The sequence below is a fragment of the Ambystoma mexicanum genome, chromosome 3p, assembly GCF_040938575.1.
Source record: "Ambystoma mexicanum isolate Mex_15411 chromosome 3p, UKY_AmexF1_1, whole genome shotgun sequence".
Lineage (NCBI taxonomy): Eukaryota > Metazoa > Chordata > Amphibia > Caudata > Ambystomatidae > Ambystoma > Ambystoma mexicanum.
The window spans coordinates 224868161-224885486 of record NC_090925.1 but is presented as its reverse complement, the minus strand read 5'-3'; the positions used below and the strand labels follow the sequence as shown (position 1 = coordinate 224885486).

The window sequence follows — 17326 nt, the reverse complement described above, 5'->3', positions numbered from 1 at the left end:
TGCTCTTTGGAGACAGGAAAACCACACACAAACCATTGCCTTTTCCTATCACGCTGGCCTGCATGGATATCCTGCGAATCAGGTTTGGGCATGACAGTGCTATGGAGAAGATATCAGAGGAATGAGCTGTGAAGGCCAAGCAGAAGCTGGAACTCTGGAGTCTTCAGGAAGTTGACCATTGAAGGGAAGATGCTGGCTCTAAAGAACAACATGCTACTGGTGCTGCAGTACGTGGCTCAGGTCTGGCCTGTTCAGAAGAGGACAGTGAGGACCATCAACCAGATGGTGTTCTACTTAATCTCGAACTCCAAGATGGACAGAGAGAAGAGGGAGACAATGTAAAAGGAGCAGGAGAAAGGAGGAAAGGGAATGTCAGACATCCCCACAATTCTGAAAGGCTTCTTTACCTGCAACTGCGTATGGACCACACTGAAGAGCAGCAACGAGAGTCACGTGGGATTCCTGATGGCCCACTTCCTCCTCCTGCCAGTCTGGAGCAGACGGATGGCAGAATGGAACACAAGGATCCCATACACCAGGACAGCGTCATTGAACATACAAGAAATAGAATGGTGGTTTGTGAGGGAATTCCAGCTAAAGGTGGTGGCCCTCGACCAGTTGAAGATAGGGGCTATCTACACATGCATCGTGAGTGGAACATCTGCAATCGAAATGCACCCTACTCTCAGCAATGGCAGAGCACTTCGGAGAGGCTGATGAACAAGCATAAAGATATCACCTGTATAGCCATCCTGGGAGGTCTGCCGGTGTGAGCCTTCATACACCAGAGGACTGAACTGCTTCAGGAACTGCCCGAGGGGATGCACAGCCGATGAGACAGAGTACCACCCTTCAGTGACACACCAGTACCAGAGACCTGATGCCACAAAGCTGGGGAGCCTGATCCCTACAACAAAGATCACTACACATTGAGATATCCAGGCCTGCTCTAGAATCCATCCTCTGCTGTTTAAAGATGTACTTCTCTTTTCCAGGGAGCACCTAGCGGGACAGGAAGAAAGAAACATTGACTGAATCTGGTCAGCAGATCATCCACTACCTCCTTAGGGACTACAAGATCATCGACGGATCAGACTAAGGCACCGACGAGGATGAGTAAGTAATGTTCACTTTAACCTAACTTTTCCTTTCACAAGCAACAGCAATGAATGATCGTGATCACACACTGTCTAAAATCAGTTTCCAGACTGTCACATGTGTTGTCACCTTAAATCTACGCTTGCATTCATGCCAAAGGGAGCGGAGCAAAGCAGCAGATCCCTTCTGACAACAAGACAATTGGAGGGGGGTAACAATATGAACTGATTGTGGGTAAAGATGTACACCACACCAGTTTTTCAGATGTAAATGTAATGAGAGAAAACGTTGATTGGATTTTCGATTGGATTTAACCTTGAATTCTAACTGGCCTTTTTTGAAATTCCCTTCGAGGAATGGAACGGTACTGTCTGGATATGTATGTGGCTGTTTGGTGGGCTTCTCAGGGGTCTGGCCTACATATGCAGATATGGGTTTACAAAGGGTGGCAGCATCATGCCACCTTGAAATATGCACTGTCCAATCAGTGGTGACTATTACAACAGACCAGCATTTTTTTAAAGTGAAGATTTTGTTTCTAAGAGTTCAAAAGCTTGTCATTGGGGTGCATCCTTCTAATGACCTGCGCCTGTGTTATATGCACTAACTGTGCTGTAGTTAAAATGCAAATGAAATAACAGTGGGCATAATTAAAAAAGCGTAAATTATGGGGTGCCAAATGTACATTCAGACAAGCAGCAGCCCTGGTTCCGAAACAACATTTTAGAACATATTTGTACCGGGGAAGGAATGGGATTGTTTCCTAGTTTTACACTTGTGCTAAGAATTGCCATACCCTGCGCCGGTTGATCCATCAACAGTAGTCTGGTATGCTTGACATTCTCCTCATTCAGATTTTAAAACAGCAGTACCTCAACCCTTATTCAGGACACTGCCACCTTCGGCTCTACAGATGTTTCAGACTTTAACACCCATGATGCTTTGCCTTTGATGTCTCCTTTGACTATGCGTGTGAGGGCTGATGGAAGTTGAAGTTCAAAACATCTAGAAGACCAAAGGTTGCAGAACTCTATCATAAGTGATAGCACATGATTCCCATGTGCCTTCAACATACACCATTGCAAAATGATGTAATTAATTTAGAAAAATATGTAGCATGGCTAGTAAAGAAATGTTTTTGAATAACATCTAGCAAATCTCCTCTTCTTTAAAGCCTTGTAATTATGGGGTGTCTCAGGGAGTGCCAAGCATTAAGCTGATTGGCAGGAAGACTCCCCATCGCTGACTGACCCGCACATCTGTGTACACATCAGGACGGGATGCCCACTTGAGGAATGTATTAAGGGCACCCACGGTGGTGTATGCATTTTTTCCACCCTTAGCTACGTGACATTATGCCCCCTTCACAGCCTGTATCATTATATCAACACTTATGCTCTCGGATTGACTTTAATGGAATGTTTTACTGACTTAACTAAATATAATGAAAATATAAACAACACTATAAAAAAAATAAAAAAAATCAACGTTGTCAGAAAATGTAAAACATGCTTAGAAAGAATCGAAAGGAAATGATGTTATGCCCAAACAAAATAGATGTTTTCCCAACCCTCTTTCATCGAATCAAATAACAGAAGAGTCACGTCGTTATTTATTAATTTTTAGTTATTTATAACACGCATCTGACAGAATTAACTGCATTTAGGCACAGATGGAAATGGCAGAGGTGCGCTAGACAAGGAAAAGGTGTATCATTATGAAAGGATAAAAAACACCTGTGTCCCATATTGCATCAGTGTGCATATACCATTAGAATAGTATTTTCCCCAAGCACCGCATATACATCAAACAGAACACAGTAGGAATACTATAGCTGACACTATCAAAAAACGCTCGTCGTCCAGACCGATCAGATCAGCCCACAAGCACTGTCTGATCACACCAAGGTTCAACAGGAAAAGTGCGGGAGGGGCAAGCTTTTCAGCCCATGCTCCCCCTCTCTGGAATAAGCTCCCCCCACATCTGCAAAATGAACGCCTTCAGGAAACACCTCAAAACCTTCCTCTTCAATTAAATTCCGTCTCCCTCCCATGTGCCTTCCATCCCTCTCTCCTCCTCTGCAATTCGCGCTTGCCTGTGCGTTTTGGTCACTGCCTACAAATGTACAGAAAGCAAAATTATAAACAGATAAATAAATAGCTCTGTTAATACGTAACATGTGTCAGCTGTTGCTGCATGTAGGAAAACTGAGGTATCTTCTTCAAAGAACCGTGACACCTGTTTGAAAAGCATTCGGTACTTTATTTGATTATCTCCAGCGGCCCTCTTCTGTGCTCTCTCTACCTTCAGTCTCTCGCACTCTCTCCACCGTCCCACTTCACTCATTGCACATGCCTTGTTGCACTCTCCCCAACATTCCATGCAAGGTCGCTACGCTACTACAAAAGCACTACCAGTGCTGTGCATTTCTATGGAAAACATAATGGCCATGCTTCTCCATTTAAATGAAGTGGGGTCAATACAATCTGCATGGTGCATGTGGTGACTAGTGTGAATTGATGCTTCACATTATGCATTGTGTAACTCCACAGAAGGACACCAGAAGAGGAAATGTGTGCATGTTTAGACAACTGAACACGTGACATAAAGTGATCTAGCACATCAAGTAGAGGGTGTATCTACCATGTAATCACACAATGCAATAATATTGATGTAAATACAACACATAATAAACAAAAATAAATTAAAAAAAAACTCAATACCAATTCGTCATTGAAGGGACCCTTATTTGTTTTTATTTTATTGCATTCTTGTAGAATTATTTTATCTGACAATACAGAAGAGGCATCATTTCATAATTAATTAGATGATGAAAATCACAATTATTAGCATCTATTTTCGCTGTGGATTTACATCACTGATAATTTGCTTGAGGTACGAAGTTGGGAAAATAAAGAATACAATTTCTTTATTAAAAGGTGTACCCTACAAGGTTTTTAATTGTATCTCTTAATTGGCTTCTTTGAATCCAAAGGTGGGATAATTTGAATTGGTCTGGGGGCTAATAGGACCTTTTCAATGATGTATTAACATTGTGTGAAATAGAAAAAAGACAACACAATGTTAAAATGTCTTTTTTATTATTATATTGTACAACCTTTAACACTTTATCTCAAAAAATCATAAACAATAATGATCCATAAATATACACGAAACATCATTAAAACGATAATACATTTTCCCAAAATCTATCTTAATACAGTAAATATCAAACTCTTCTCATTGCACCCCATTAATTCCTTCCAAAGTAACTCTAGATTATCAATGCCCTACCATCTTAAATATTGTTCAAATGTAAATGTTGCAATTTCCTTTAAATGTGGGACCTGCCACCATATCACTGTTTTTTGGATACATGACGAATAACGTATCAGCTGAAATCCATTACTGCAGTTCCAAGTTATACTCTAGCTAAACATGTATATTACTTCAAATTAAAGAAACATTTTCTCAGAAGCCTCAGGCAATGTGTGACTGAAGGCCAAAACCCTTTCAGAATTCAAGGCTAGCATTTGAGCGCTGCTGTGATACTGAAATAGGCCTATAGCCTTTGTCTAGTAATTTCTAGGCTCTATAGAGAAAACTCTCTAAGAAAACACACAGAGTATAAACCGGTATCATAGCATGATCGGGCTCTATGTGAAATTTCTGCATTTTAAAGTCTGAACACGAAAAAGACTGATTTGTTTTGGCCGATTTGGTGTGCCCTTTAAAATGCCAAAATATCACATACTGAACACCCCATTGGAAGGTGAACCCGCCCACACCTCTACCTTCTCCTGCTGGATTTTCCCTCAAACCCCTCATTTCATCACCCAGCCCACTTCCCAGCACAACACATTCCTCCTCCTCTCCCAGTCATGCAAACACACTATCACCCACCCGCCCCCACCATTCCACACCACAATCATTCTCCTCTCCTGCACAGGCACACACACACTTGCAAAATACACACACAGACACACACAAACGCACTCTAACAACACATAAAATATATTTACCTCCCACCTCTGCCTTACCTCTCCTGCCCACGCCTATCAGCCTGTAAGGATACTTGGCGTGTTACAGCACAGAGTACAGCACTACTGCACAGGATCAATGTGTAGCATGTTTTTTTATGCAGCACCACTGCATGGGTTTGGTGCATTGCTATGATGCAGTTGTTTCAAGCTATGTGTTGCCAGTGTAACATGGACATATAAGTAAGGGCAGGTTATTCAGTCAACGATTTTTACATATAAAATGCAAATACATTTTTCACAGTTAAAAGCACACATCTGTACCTTCAAAATGCACACCATTTCTCACCTGAAATGCCTATGTTGCAAGAGACACATTTGGTAATTAACAAACTAATCTCACTAACAAGACTAATAATTATAACTCATTAATAAAAGAATGTGTCTTCACTGCAAAAAGAGGCAGACTATGAAAATCAGTTTTAAACACACATTCAAGTTTTTTTTTTCTTTGCCTTCCTGTGCTCTGTCCACAGTAACTGCAGGAAGCAAAGACTTCGAATAAGCAGGAAATCAGCTTGTTACAGTTGCAACTGTGCAAGAAGAACCATTGTTAAAGGTAGGAGGATAGAACATGATTGATTCTGATTGGAGCACGTCACATCAAGCATCATGTTAGAGGCTGTGACTAGTGCTTTGCTGCAGAATCTGGGGGAAGAAAGGGAGAGACATCTGGACACAGCTCGAAGAAGGACGGGGTTGACAGCTGGGGAGGCCTGATTCCTAAAGCAGATTCAAATCGGTTGCAGAGACTGGCTTTTCCAGTCAACAAGTCCCAGTTCGAGTGACGGCAGATGCTTGTCCTTGCTGGGTGAACCCCTCCAGAAGGCGAACAGCCAAAGAAGTTACATGCTGAATAAGCCTGGTAATTATCTCGCTGAAGTGTGGGGGCTGAGTGTGTACGAGGATATTCAGTCAGTGTAGGAAAGGAGATTCCTGTGCTTTACTCACGTGTTTAATGTTGCAAATTGAGTTCTTGTCTCCGCCACTCTCTTTTCAGTGTATCACAGATAATGCTGTTACTGTGCTATTTCATTTATTTCTGTAAAGAGTGAGATCGTGTTTAAATGCAACTTTTATAAGTGTGTTTTATATTTACCAATACAGTGCTGATGATGTGGAGAGATGTTTAGACAGTGCAAATGTCATTTTCAAGGTAGCTAAACATAAGATTTGGCTGCGGCTGTGTGCACAATGTAATTCAGTATGAGCAATTATAACTAACTGTGTGTGTTGTAGTCTGCCGGAGGTCTATGAGTCGGCAAAAAGGGAGGCCCGGGACATAGTTCACTACCGTATATAAAATAGTGAAAACTACCACATGATAGCTCGCTGCCGTGGATAAGACAGAGAGAAATTGCCCATGGTGGCACACTAAAAATGAAAATGTGGTGTTCCTGAAATGCAAGCCTGAGGTCTCTCAAGTGATTACACGAAAAATCTAAACAAAAATAAGGGGTTCTGGATATTGGGGCCACAAATAACACAAAGGAATTATGCACACCAAAATACCACCAATAACACATACCAACCACGCATACCAACCACGCATGTCTGTGTGCTGAAATAATGCATGTCCACTGTATTATTGTTGTACATGACCCAAAAGGAGTGATTGTTGCTAAATTATTTTTTGGCTCTAAGAAAATACCATCAGGCCCCAAATCTCCACAAAAATACCCAACAAGCCCCTGCGTTCAATCGGGTGAGGCAGGGCCATTACAGTTTGACTTCAGAAGACTGCTCAGAGCAGTCTCTGAGCGGCCTTTCTAAATCTTTTTTTTTCTCTGCCTTTTTTAATTCAAGTTCTTCACTCCACACCCATGACTGATGCCCTGCACCCAATCACAGTGCCAGGCATGTGGGCTCTAATGTCCTTTCTTTATGTTTGTCATCCCTGTTTTTACTTACACAGTCCTTCTTTCATATTTCTTTCCCACGTATTGACTCTGGTACCAGCCTGATCTTCTTCTCCATCCTTGCCACAGTTGCTCTTCTTGTACCTGGACTTGCGCAGTCAGCTTGCTTCTCCTATTTATTCTGCACACACTTTACTGGATCGCTGTCTTTTGTTTCTGCATGCAGACCTGGGTTGCCTTCCGATTCCAAAACTCCTAACATTCTTACTCCAACCTCTGCAGTATGAAGCAAAAGCAAATATCTACTTTCTTGACACCCCTTCTCATGCTCTAATAGTGTTAGGGCACGTACTCATTCCTGGGGGCACTCTAAGATGTGGTATGTGAGTTTTCTGCTTGTTAAAAACCCTTTCCCCTGGCACAGGACCACCAACTTGGGTGTAGAGTCTGATGGGTACGCTAATGCTTGCTGGTAAGCTAGCTTGATATGCAGTATGAGAATTCTATATTGTGATTCACTGACCTTCAGGAATGTCATCTGGGAGGAGAAGACCGACTGAAGGTTCCTCCATCTGCCTGCATGTTTTTCCAGGAGGATACCACTCAGCTAGTATTGACTAGCGGGTGGGGTAGGGGCCAGTGACCCAACCCCAGTCAATACCTACTTGAGAGTCCCATCTCCCTCAGATAATATTGCTTAAGTATAAACATGTTGGCTTCTACTGAATATTCAGAAGTGCTTCTGACCTCAGCAACAGTCTTTGCCTCACCCCTACCAAACCCCACAAACGTTGCCTCCTTTGGGGAGAGTGATATAGGGCACAGGAAGCAGCAGGGCCTGACATCATGGCAGAGAAGAGGCATTGCCCCATCTCCACCTATGTCCCCTCTGCAGTAAATGGTATCTGCTGTGACCTCTGTGATATATTATAGAAATTGCTCTTAGGGTAGTGTAATGTTGAATTAAATTTATTATCTGTCGATTAAAAACCGAAGAATCCTCCTCTTCCATACCATGCTTTTAGCCCCACCTCTTCCTCTCCTCAGCCTTTGCCTCAGGGATTGGTAACAGGATGCGATAAGGACAAGGGGGAGGCCTCTACTTATCAGCGCTCACACTGTTTGATGTAGATGTTAGGGAGAATTCTCCAGAATGGCTAATTTCCCTTACCTACTGAGTCCCTCAGCAGCTTTGATGGATTGCTAGGATTTATTTTTTTCACCTGGTAAGAGTGTGAGCCTTTTTTACCACTCTTACATTTGTTTTGCTGTGTGTTTTACATTTTTGTGTTCATAGACTGTGGAGCCTCACCTAGTCCATAGGCATCATCTTTTTACTATGTGTCACACAGCACCTTTAGTGCACTGACGCAGGGTTGTCTTTTTCAAAGTTCCCACTTTAAACTCCATTTTCTGGGTCTGACTACTGTCTCCCAGAACATGTAAACTTGCCATTGACTGTATTAGTCTTTTTAAATTCACAGACCCAGTACAAACTATCTTCCATAGAGTACTGGAAAGGGTTAATAGTTATCCCTTTTTGTCTGTTTCTCATGGAACATTATTTAGTTCCCCTTTCTTTAAGATTTGGCTGGTGGCAGTGGTATCTACCATATTTCATAGACCGTGGTCTATGAAAATAGCCTTGGTACTGTTTTAGGCTATGTTAGTAGCTTCGGACTCTAATCCGCTGGACCCCATTTATTTTTATTTGATTCCGGCTGGGTTTCTTTTTGTAAAGGTCTTTCTCATGTTTTACTCTGTGCGCCAAACCAGGTTTGGTTCCTTTATTCGCCATCCTTTGGCGGGCTTCTGCACTTAGGCACCCGAGTGTCTAGGTAGACAGGATGTGAGGGAGGGGTTTTAGGCCCCCTGCACAGAGTCTCCTTGGAGACCCAAGACGCACTCTTGTTTGATTGGCTAGGTGACTGGACTGCCAGGACAGCCACCCTGCTGTGTGATTGACAGCCAGGCTGTGTGAATGGGGGAAAACTGCATAAAAGCAGGTCTCTAATGGGACTTGGAAGGCAGAGTTTCCTCTGCATTGAGAGAACCGAAGAGTAGCTGAAGGAAGAGGATTGCTACAATTACTGAACCTCCTGGTGAAGCCCTGCTGCGGGTCCGAATCTCCTAGACTTCGATGACAGAGTAGATCTGCAAGGAATCTTCTTCCCTTGAACTGGTGGGACCAACCAGTTTGCCAAACACCAAGCAAGGCCTCCCTCCCGTGGTCGAATTTGCTGTGCATCACTGCAGTGAAACAGATAGCCAGGAGGACCGACCCTGTTTGTGTTTTAATGAGCGCACCTTTTATTTGTTGCTTTGCTCTGCTGCTGATTTCTTCCCTGGGCAGTGCAGGATCCTACAGCCTTCCTCCTTCTTGTCAGTCTGACAGTCACTTCAGGAACCATGAGCCTACAGGATCTGCCAGGGACTTCTGCCTCAGCTACAGCATTCTTCTTCTTCTAAGGTACTGTTCAAACCCGGTTGTTCGTTTCGTCTGACCGCCGTGAAAGTGTTTAAAATCTTTCGCCAATCCGAGGGCTTGTCCTTCTCTACTCTTTTAAGAAACCTTTCTTCTGACCAACTTCATTTGGAACTCTTGGCAAAGACTTAACTGCAAACTACTCTGAACTGCGTGATCCTCTGCAAAGACTCTGAACCATTAACATTGGCAAAGGCCTATTGATTTGAATCCTAGTTGTAGTAAGCCTTTTCTGCCTACTTACTTGTTGGTGCTGCTTGATTTTGAATAGCCTTGTCTTTCCCTCCCTTTTTAAATTGCTGGATTGCCATTTTGCTCACACTTCATTTTGAGTTTAACTTGTCCAGAATCTATTGGGTGGTGTGTAGTAAATTAAGAGTGTGATTTATTTACTGCTTTACTTTAATTAATTATTTTACAACTGATGTGTAAATAAATGTATATTCTTTTACTCAGAAACCTTGAGTCAGTGTTTGTTTGAATCATAGTAATTGCTGTCCTTGGTGGTACTATTGATACTGCTCACTTTGCTCTTGAGATAAGTCTGGCTGCTCAGCCATCACTACCACTTTACTGTGTAGTACAGGCTTGTACCAAAGGTGAATTTGTACTATCACTTGTAATTTTAATTATGTGTGGTGTTCCCAAAGGGTACTGCATCTGATTCTTCCTAACAGTAGAAAACTGAGTGATGTCTGCAAGACTTCCAAAACTCCCTATAAGCAAATGGCCCATTAGCCAGATGCATATTTAAGACCTGCTGAGTTCCTGAACATTTATCTTGACAATCATGATATCAAAGAGCCACGACCTTAGATCTTGTGCACAGGTAGATGTGTTGCCAATGCAAGGCATCATGCTTTATACACATTGCTTGTTGCATACAGGCACAACATATGTTTCTCAGACGAGAGCCCTCTTTACATTCATTTCTTTTTTAAGTCAGTCTGACTTCAAAAACAAATAATTTCCGTTACAAAATAATTTCTTTTTGAAGTTATAGTGGGCCTCATTACAAGCATGGCGGTATGGTAACAACGGTGCCGGTAAGTTACCGGCACTGTTGCTACTGTACCGCCATACTACGTGTTCTGCTCGCGAGTGCCTATCTGACCGCCAGGTCGCACCTGGCGGGCTGACCGAAACCCGCGAGCAGAACTTGACAGTAGCACTGGCACCGGTATAAACGGAGCCGGTGCTACCGTGCTCCCCATTCCCATCGAGCATTATGGGGCTCACATGGGAATGGGGAGCATTCTGTACAGGCACCCGGCTTCAGGGATTTACCGGGCCTGCTGGGGCTGGAATGCCCCGTTAAATCCCCAAAGCCAGGTGCTGGTAAAAAAATGACTCTGGTGCTACCCCCAGAGTCGTAATGAGTCCCATTGACTTCAAAAAGAACCCGACCACCACAGGACATGGAAGGCTGTTTCCCCTGCCCTGCACATGACAGGAACCAGAGATGGTTCCTTGAATGCATGCGTGGAGCATGGGAGAGAGGCCTGACTGCAGAGGATTTCCTCAGAGCAGCAATAGATTTCTAAAAAGGTAAGAACGTGTTTTTTTCTGACAAATGTGTGTGTGTGCCCAAAAGGGTGTGTGTGTGTATGTGTATTATGGAATATACATGAGTGAGTGCATGATGTATGGATGGCTGGGTGTGTGAGTGAATTGTTGGGTGTCCTGACCAACGTTTGAGCTATCATGCTGCAACATTTGGTGCTGTGGGCTTAGAAAATCCAAGATGGCCAAAAAGCCCACAAGTGCGCCAGAATCCAGGAGAACCACGCAGTTTGTGCGCACACCAAAATGGTTACCTCACTTGCCACCCACCAGTGTAAAGAAAGATCTTTGTTAACAAAATCCACTGTTATTGATGTCAAAAAGTTGCTGAAATCGTGGCTCACGGGACCACTTTAAAGATTCAACCCTTTTGTGGGGTTCCACATAACCATTTTACTGTAAGGAGCCCGATCAAAACAATGTTAAGCAAGGATTTACTACCATGTAAGAACCATTCCTGTTTGGAATGCATTAATCCAAGAAAAATCCCAAAAATGGTTGCATTACCAGTACTCACCACTATCAGAAAGCCGGCGTTTTAAAACAACACCAGACATTTGTGTAAAACTGAATAAATGAACCCAAAGCAGGCCAAAGAAAGACTTACTAAGAGGTGGATACAATGTAAAGTTATATTCTGAAGTGACTTGAAGGTTTATAACAAGACTGGCTGAGCTCTGCAGGTCGGCAGCGGCTTAAACTGAAACTGGATTTAAAATTACCAAAAATCGAAATGTGTAAATAAACTGAGGGACAGACTTGTGACTGCCACATTGTTTGTCACTGTTAAAATGTCATAGTTTTGAACTTAGAATCAGCATTCTAGCTGCATATGTAAAAATTGTCTCGACTTAAACTGGGGAACAAAAAGTGACATTTTATCTGAAACCTGGCTTAATGAAACTGAATTCTGCCCACCAGCTACCCCCGACAGGAGTTGAGACTTGCACAACAGCTGTGTTCCCAGGCCTAGCTGCCTTTTGCTGTTCCCACCAAAAGGGATATGACACTTCTCTGATTGAATTACCTGGGCTCTGCAGGAAATTGAACAAAGGCCTGTCCTGACTCAGGCAAATGTTTTATTATGGGGGTCGTAAAAGTGGCTTCCTCCTGGAAGGAAAGGGGAGGAGCACTGCCTGTGAGAGCAAGCTGGCTTGGCAGAACTGGAAAAACCAGAAATTCAACCTTGTGCTGGGGGAAACCACACCCCTTTGGGGCCAGAACATAAATCTAAAAAGATGGATCATTCATAGAGCGGACTTGTGAAAATGTTATAAGTGATATCATTATTCTTGTGATTTTTCTGTGCACATTTGAAGACGTGGTAGGACCCGGTGGTATGTTCAGGGGGGTTTTAGCGGAAAAGAGGATATTACTCTAAATAAAGTGAAATATGTTGCCATTTTTGAACCCAAGCTCCTAGGAAGAGCAGATTTGGGACAGAGACTACCTCATGTGATAGGTAATATGTACATGCAATGACAAACCACCATGTATTTGAGAAATGTGCATTTTGAATCAAATATAGATTTGTGGGCAAACTGACCAGGGGAGGATCCTCTGACCCATAAAACCTACAGCATCACTCTGACTCACAGTTCCTTCCCCAATCATGGGAGAGGGGAGAATTGGGCCAATGACAAGTTGAAAGAGGGGCTGGCTAGTGATGCTGCACACACACCCACTTTCAAAACACATAAAAGCAGACAGTCAGGACAGATAGAGACATTCAATTCCATTTGCTGTGGAGCATGCTGCCGGACCATACAACATCCAGAGATCCAGACTTCAAATCCATCAATCTCCAGAACCTGTAGCAGTACTTAGAAAGCAGAGCAGTATCCAGAATCCAGAGAGGCTAGACCAGCAGAGCAGAGCTGACCCAGACCGCTGTTCGCAGAACCAGAGAGCTGAACCGGAGTCCAGTCCAAAACCTGACCAGATCCGTGGCGAGGCCTATTTCTAAATATATTGTGAGTACCTAGCAGAACTGTGCAGAACCAATCTCTTAGTTAAAATAATATAATTCAATCTATTTTAATCTAACCAGAACTGCCTCCTAACTGTCACCTGTCATTTGCAAAGCTGTCACTTGTCATTTTCTAGCTGCAAGCTGTACCTGTCGCTTTGAACTTTTAAAATTTCAAATCCGAAAAACTACCTTTATTTAATCGTCCGTATCTCTGGAACCGTTTGGGCTAGGAACCTGGTATAACTTTCCTCTGAAAGCTTAGAATCTCAGCTTTTCAAGAAGCTTGGATCCGACTTGCTACTCCGTATACTTTCGCCGTAATCACGATTCTCGCACTCGCGAATTTTACCACGATTTGCGATTTGGTTAAAAATCCAGCCACGTGTGAAAACAGCAGCTTCATTGCTTTCCTTTGCCAAAAATTCGTTTAACCTGCTAGTTACTCCTAGATCCTTGCTAAAGTGAGCCTGAACTCATCCCAAGTATATTTCACTCACTCTGAACCTCCTAAAGGGAATTAAAAGCATTTTAGCATATTTTTCACTTCCTTGCAAACCACATTCAAAGCATTTTGGGCCTGTGTTAAAACTCCGACCTGTTTTCCTCTAAGCTTGCTGGGGCGAACTGAATTACATTTGATTGCATTTCTGAGAACTGTGTGCTTTCCTCCCATTTCCTTGCATTGTATAAAGGGGGGAGTGGATTGCCAGAGAAAAGTGATTACATTGTTTTGTTGAAATCATATTGAGTATTTCTGTACTGCAATTTCATTCCACCCTGCATCCATTTGAAACCATAAAAGTATTGTTGCTATCTTATCCATCCTATAACCACTCATCATTGATTATAAAGAAGTGTGCTAGTGCCGGACTATCCATTATTGATTACTGCTCAGATTAAGTGTGATATTCAATTATTAATTTATTATAAAGTGTGATATATATATCTATTGTTTAAATTATCAAATAAACCTTTTAAACTTGCAAAACAGAATACTTCTTGGCTCAGTGGGGTCAGGGGGATTCCAAGAGAGGGGTGTTATATAGGGGTAGTCATCCAGAACGCATGAACTGGACGTAAAGATATATCAATAAGGGTTTCCATTCAGTATCCCAGACTAGGCATTGACTTAGCTGTAGTGTTGAATTGAATCCTCTTACAGAATGAATGGTGGATGGGTGCAGTGTAAATGAGCATGTGAATGATGTGCTTTTGTTTAATACCTAGATTACCTACATATAATCTTCATTACTCCTAGTCTTCCTCGTCGGAGTACTTGCGTATGAAGCACGTTGCTTCATATGTAAGTATTGGGATAGGGGAGTGTGACAGGGAGGTAATACTGGGCCAATGGAATGTGTTTGGAGAAGGAGATTTGGAGGGATACGAAAAATGTTAGGAGGGTGGGGCAGGTGGGGTGGTCTATCACGTAATGGGTATCCATGATAAAGAAGGCATGATATGCACTATTAGCGTCTAGACTTGTATTTTGGTACAGCGAGTCTAGTCATTTCTTAATGCAGCATGATATTTTTACAGGGCATCTATCATAAAGTAAGCATGATACGTGTTTTTAACTGTCTAGATTTGCATTTGGATGCAGCCAGTTTAGTCACTTCTTACTGTGGCATGCAGATTTTTCTTCCCCATTCAAACTTATCCCAATTTAGAAAAATGTTGCCACATAGCCAGTCCCTGGTGGCCATGCCCACTTTAACCCCATCGCTGGTCCCTCCTGGCCATGGCCAGTATCCAGATTGTCTAGGCCATGTCCTCTGGCCATGACTCGGACAATCTAGCCACGGACACAGGCACAACAGTATATTACTATTTGTTGTACCTACATTATGACACTTTTCAAAAAGTAAAACACAGACACATTTATGAAACCATGCTTTCAGGTCCCCGACAATACTTCTTGCATGAGTTTGCTTCAAATCTGTCCAGCACTTCGGGGTGCAGTCGCAAGCAGATTATTCTTCACATTTAAACCTAGATTTTTGCCCCCATGCCGCAAGTCCAAATAAGTAGTAAGCATTTGTCCTTGCCAGACCCACTGTACATGCACCAAAATGATATCACTATTTTTTTTGTATTTCCGTTTGGACCCTTTGGAAAAATAAAGCACAAGACAGATTTGCAAAAGCATGCTTTTGGGTCCTTGCAAATGCTCCTCGAGCAGGTTGGTTGTAATCCAGTCCAGCACTTCAGGCTGTAGCCGCAAGCAGAATATTTTTTCTCATTCAAACATACAGCTTTGGCCATGCCACATGCCCCAATAAGCAAATCAGAGTAAACATCTGTTCTTGCCCAGGCACCAAAGTTATATCACAATTTTTTGTACTTACATTTTTTACACTTTAGAAAAAATGAAACACAGGACAGATTTGCAAAATCATGCTTTGAGGTCCTCGCAAATGCTTGCTGCAATCCTGTCCAGCACTTTGGGCTGTAGCCATGAGCAGAATATGTTTTCCCATTTAAACCTATCCCGATTTTAAAAAAACTTGACCACATAGCTGGTCCCTGGTTGCCATGCCCAATGTTACCCCATTGCTGGTTCCTCGTGGTCATGGCCAGTAGCCAGATTGGCTGAGTCATGGCCTTTGGGACAATCAGGCCACTGCCCATGTCCACAGGCTAAACCTCAGTCACAAAAGGTATGCCACTATTCGCTGTACCTGCATTATGGCACTTTTCAAAATATAAAACATGGACACATTTGCAAAACCATGCTTTCAGGTCCTTGCCAATGCTCCTTGTATGAGTTTGCTGCAAATCCGTCCAGCAGTTTGGGCTGCAGCCGCAAGCAGAATCTTTTTTCCCCATAAAAAACAGAGCATTCGGCCCCAATAAGCAAATCAGAGTACATGATATGAAGTAATTGCAGGCCGGTGGAGTGGATTGATCAATGAGCTTTATCTAGTACTGGGGTTCTTTTGTGAAGGTGCCCTTCCTTCTTCAAGTGTTAGGTTTTGAAAAGGAAAGTCAGCCATGTTCACCTGAGTGCTGGGTTTATTGAATTAAATAACTGTTTTCGTAATAAAACAGACTTGAAAACCATTGTTGGTGTTGTATTTATTGTTAGTAGTCAACCGACACGTGGTTCGACCCTCTAGGGTCTTTCTCAAGGTGTGTGGATGGTGGGCCAGTCTTTGATGCGAGGTTGTGGAAATGATTCCGGGGTGCAATCCCAATACCTTGTCCTGGTCGCAAAGAAGGGTGGTTTATGATTTGCAGGTGTCTCCCGGAGACCATGTGGGCACCTGGTTCCGCGTGCTTGGTAATTATATGCTGATTAGCACTGTCTCTAAGCCAATTGGGGCTTGCAGTGTATGCAGCAGTAATCACATCGATCTGTTGATACAATCCTGTCCAGCACATCGGGTTTCAGGCATGGGCAGAATGTTTTTCTCTTTTCAAATCAATCGTGATTTCAAAAAACTTGACCACATAGCCGTCCAATGGTTTGGGTTGTAGGCATGAGCAAAACTATATCCATCACGTCTATGAGGATTTCCCAAAATGTTGGGACCCCCCTATAACTTTGCCCCCCTAAACAAAACTGCACCACACTTCATAAAATCATTTTGAGGGTGCCATATACTTTCATTTATCAAAGTTTCACGAGTATTAATCCAGGGGGGACAAAGTTATAAACCGCCCAAATAGAGCTCTTTTTATGAGTTGAGGGACTTAACCATAACTACATGGCTGCTACCGCAGGCCATGTAATATATTTGCAAACAGGCCAAAGTATAATGTTATAGGCAATACATCCACAACACATCACAATGGATAGTAAACACCCTGTCACACATTCTTTTTTAAAGTGCAATAGTGCATTTATTTATTTTTATTTTTATTTTGATTAAAATTATTCAACAAGATCACAACTTGTTAAAATCATAGGGCCTCATCACAAGTTTGACGGTAGCCCTTAAATGAGGCAATAATGCTGTTACTGCCACATTTAAGGGTCTGCCAAAACATGAGTCTGGCAGCATTTACGCCAGCCCCAAGCTGGGGGTAAATGCACTGACTTAAAGCCCATTTTCAAGTGCAATTAGCCTGGTGCTATAAGCGCACACCAATTGCGCTGGAAATTTCCCATTGGGTCCAATGGACCCAGGTGTGAATGGGGAATATCGCTGGAGGGTTGGACGGTAATGCAAATACAGGTGGGCGGCATCCCAGTCGGGATACCGCCCAACTCGTGATGAGGGCCTTAGACAAAAGAAAGAAAAAATGAACCCATATGTTAGTAGGCTGCCTTAGATTCAGTCCCCCAACAGGACTTTGTGAGGCA

The 17326-nt window shown here is 42.8% G+C and overlaps 1 protein-coding gene across 2 annotated transcripts in view; it reads right to left on the bottom strand.

The window, feature by feature from the left end:
- Nucleotides 1–17326, bottom strand: part of LOC138580293 (cadherin-like protein 26) — a 769589-nt gene that overhangs the window by 275972 nt on the left and 476291 nt on the right. The gene's annotated exons all lie outside the window — the stretch shown is intronic.